Below are 4629 nucleotides of genomic sequence, written 5' to 3'. Positions count from 1 at the left end.
GCAACTAAAATGATGACAGACAATCCCAGGGGTAGGAACAAGCTAGACTTAATGGACATCCTATCATTTCCTATCCTATCATTTCCTATCCTATCATTTCCTATTCTATCATTTCCTATCCTATCTTATGATTTCCTATCTTATCATATCCTATCATTTTCGATCCTATCCTATCATTTCCTATYCTATCATTTCCTATCCTATCATTTTCTATCCTATCCTATCATTTCCTTTCTTTTCCAACAGTGTGAGTGTTGCATGTATGTGTTGTAAACGCTGTTGTGTTGTGTTCTCCATGGTGGTGACCTCATTATGGTCCGACCAGAGGATGGAGATCAACGGCCCTGCAGGATCATGGGAAGTTGTTTGGCAGGTAGCACTATAAGTATCAGGGCTCAGAACAATGTCATTTCCTATCCTATCATTTTCTATCCTATCCTATCATTTCCTTTCTTTTCCAACAGTGTGAGTGTTGCATGTATGTGTTGTAAACGCTGTTGTGTTGTGTTCTCCATGGTGGTGACCTCATTATGGTCCGACCAGAGGATGGAGATCAACGGCCCTGCAGGATCATGGGAAGTTGTTTGGCAGGTAGCACTATAAGTATCAGGGCTCAGAACAATGTCCTTGGTCCTTCCTGTCACTTATGGTCTGTATGGCTATATAATGTGTGTGTGTGCATGTGTGTGTGCGCGCCCGGATGCGTGCATGCCTGTGCGTGTGTTTGTTTCTAACTATTCACCTAAATGTGTAGTCACATAAAGTCATGTAAGTACCTAAATTGCCATTAAAGGTGATCTTGTGATGTCACGAGTGTAAAATCTCTCTTCCCTGTTCTCAGCCAATGGCAGGGCTTAAACAAAAGGCAATGTGAGGTGGGCTGCTGTTAGGCAGAAGAGAGAATCCTGGGAGGAGCAGGGTCTGCCAGCTCCAAAGGACTGTGTGTGTATGTGTACAGTGCATTCAGAAAGTATTCAGACCTCTTGACTTTTTCCACATTTTRTTACATTACAGCCTTATTCTAAAATTGATTAAGATTCTCTGGTCTGRTGAAACCAAGATTGAACTCTTTGGCCTGAATGCCAAGCGTCACGTCTGGAGGAAACCAGGCACCGCTCATCACCTGGCCAATACCATCCCTACGGTGAAGCGTGGTGGTGGCAGAATCTTGCTGTGGGTATGTTTTTCAGGCGCAGGGACTGGGAGACTAGTCAGGACAGAGGGAAAGATGAACGGAATAAAGTACAGAGGATCCTTGATGAAAACCTGCTCCAGAGCGCTCAGGACCTCAGACTGGGGCAAAGATTCACCTTCCAACAGGACAACGACCCTCAGCACACAGCCAAGACTACACAGSTGTGGCTTTKGGGCTCTGAAYGTCCTTGAKTGGCCCAGCCTGAGCCTGGACATGAACCCGATCTAACATCTCTGGAGAGAAAATACTGTAGCTGTGCAGCGACGCTCCCCATCCAACCTGACAGAGCTTGAAAGGATCTGCAGAGGAGAATGGGAGAAACTTCCCAAATACAGGTGTGCCAAGCTTGCAGCGTCATACCCAAGAAGACTCAAGGCTGTAATCGCTGCCAAAGATGCTTCAACAAAGTACTGAGTAAAGAGTCTGAATACTTATGTAAATGTGATTTTTTTTAACCTGTTTTGCTTTGTCATTATGGGGTATTGTCTGTAGATTGATGAGGGGGAAAAAACAATGTAATCAATTTTAGAATAAGGCTGTAATGTAACAAAATGTGGAAAAAGTCAAGGGGTCTGAATACTTTCCGAATGCACTGTATGTGTGTGTGTATGTTGGTGTATTGGGTGTGTCAACTCCAAAGTGGCTTGGTGGATTACCGAACGGGCACCCTGGTTGGTGGTGTGTGTGTGTGTGTGTGTGTGTGTGTGTGTGTGTGTGTGTGTGTGTGTTGTGTGTGTGTGTGTGTGTGTGTGTGTGTTGTGTGTGTGTGTGTGTGTGTGTTGGTGTGTGTGTGTGTGTGTGTCAACTCCAAAGCGCAGCCCTGGTGGATACCGAACGGGCACCGGAGGTGGGGGGCCCACCCTGGAGGTCGGGGCCCTTAGATAGCGTATGATAGAAAAATGTGTAGAATTGCAGGAAATTAGCTCTGAAACGGCACACTTTTCTCTCAACCTCATAGCAAAAAGTGTAGAATTGCAGGAAATGTGCTTTAAAACTGCATGACAAAATTTGTAGAATAGCATTATAAAACTGCACATTTTTCTCTCTGCACCATGTCCCTCAACAGAAATTGGGATAAAATTATATATATATTGGGGGGGGGGTTGGTGACCCGGGGCCCTAAATTCGGAAGATCAGCTCTGGCCTTGATAAGCCCTGGGCTTTGTTCCAATACTCATAAACTGCATATGCCCTTCTCCCTTCATCCATTCCTCCCTCCACCCACCCCCCCTCCCTCTCCATCCCTTTCTGGAAGTAATCCCTGGACCCTCATCTGACATGACTGGTTGGGTGAAAGATGTGTAATAAAAATCAGTGTAGTAAAAATCATTGCAGTGACAACTATACTGAAAACCTAAATCAATCAATCATTAAAATTTGAGCTGCATATACGGTTGGGATTTCCATGAATGTGGGTCAGTTTAGCATTTTTACTACTAATGGTTAGGGTTAGGATTAGGAATGGGTAAACTGATCCTAGATTTCTGCCTATGGCCCGGGCAGCATTTGCCCAGAGCTAAACGCTGGAAGCTCTCCCAGAGAGAGATAGTTTAACTTGGAGGGAAAGGGGATAGAAGGACTGTCTGCTGTTGCCAAAGGGACAGGAAGCAAGGCAAGCACAGTGACCTTAAGTGGTTTTAAGAATCGTTTGATGGAGTCTGTTTCTTTTACTGACATGGGAAGAGTTATTTGAAGCATGTTTGAGAGGTTTCTGTTGGATGTAGTTAATGTGCATTAGCCTCTGATTCACCATCGGTCTCATTATTCATTCTTTACATACAAACGACCAAGACCCCAATCTGGGGACTTGATGATCTCTCTGATCTTTTTGAAAAATATGTTTTTTTCAACATAAAGAGATGTTATAGGAGACTGTATATGATTCCACGCTTTTTTGCCAATTTATTTATGATCAAATGACATATATATATTCATCCCAACTTTATTAGAAAATGTAATTTTGGATTCACGCGTCCAGTTTAGGTATGCCGTATGTATTTTACTTTGTGTGGCTGGCCCTCTGGTGGCCACAGACAATGAAACAAGTGGTTCATTCAAAACAAAGCCCAGAAAATGACTAATACATGAATTCATGCACAGAGCTAAATCAATACTCAATAACAGCATTGATCTATACCATACTGTATTACCATGAAAATATGTTGTTCCTCTTCATTGACAAATGTCTATTTGAATCAGAGGACTACTTTGTAACTCTCTATTTTTTCCACACAAAAAAATGGGTATTGTCCTTTCAGAGGTAGATAGATCATGAAAACCTCAAGCATGTTGCAATCGCAATCTGTTTATCTGTGCATTGTCCCACCATAGGGACAACACGTGTTCAACCTGAACATTCCTCACCGGTTGTCATGTTGTCATGTGATACAGGCCTAAGTGACTCCTGGTAGAAGTTCTTGATTGGCAGAGATATTTGCATATTTACTTAGCTTTATACCCAGAATGCTTTTATCTGCAGTAAATGTGCCAGTGCCATCTAGTGGTTTAGTGGATGTACTACAAGTCTCATTTTCCTTGCAGAAAGTAGGTTTTGCTTAATTCGTGAAGATCGCCAAAGTGCATGTGAGTTATCTATTCTACGCTTGAATGTATTGACCCAGTTTTCCACAGGGTCACAGTGCATTCCGTCAGGATCTCAGTTGCTAGCAAAGTAGTGTAATATCATAGAGTGACTATACCAGAATGCTTAGCTTTGTTGAATGTCTACTGTGTAAAATAATACAGGAGTACCAACTCCATGGCTTTTCTGATTCCCARCCTGTCTATTCATATCCCATAGAAATGTTTCTCAACCCAAATTACAGCTAAAARGGAACCAACATGGTGAGTGTGGCAGGTTGGGATTGTTTGTTTGTTGTGTTGTTGTTACTGTGGACACCGTTGATTTGTTTATCAGAGAGTTTAGTTTGACCATGACCCTCCCCCTAAACACCATATAATCTACAAGAATTAGGATTTGGATTAGAGAAACACATTTTAGTCGACAGAGGTTAGGTGCAGGGGATATCCCAGATCTGTTTGTGCTGTCTTGCCAAATTAATCACTAACCTTTGATAATCTTCATCAGATGACACTCATAGGACATCATGTTACACAATACATTTATGTTTTGTTCGATAATGTGCATATTTATATCCAAAAATCTTGGTTTACATTGGCGCCATGTTCAGAAATGCCTCACAAATATCCGGAGTAATTACAGAGAGCCATGTCCAAATAACAGAAATACTCATACATAAACTTTGATGAAAGATACATGTTTTACAATATAATTAAAGATACACTTGTTCTTAATGCAACCGCTGTATCAGATTTTTTTTTTAACTTTAGTAAAAAGCACACCAATGCAATAATCTGAGACGGCGCTCAGATTTAACAAAATTTCTCCGCCATGTTGGAGTCAACAGAAATAC

This window comes from Salvelinus sp. IW2-2015, unplaced genomic scaffold (assembly GCF_002910315.2).
Source record: "Salvelinus sp. IW2-2015 unplaced genomic scaffold, ASM291031v2 Un_scaffold861, whole genome shotgun sequence".
Classification (NCBI taxonomy): Eukaryota; Metazoa; Chordata; class Actinopteri; order Salmoniformes; family Salmonidae; genus Salvelinus; species Salvelinus sp. IW2-2015.
The sequence above is the reverse complement of the archived record's forward strand: the minus strand, read 5'-3'. Positions refer to the sequence as shown.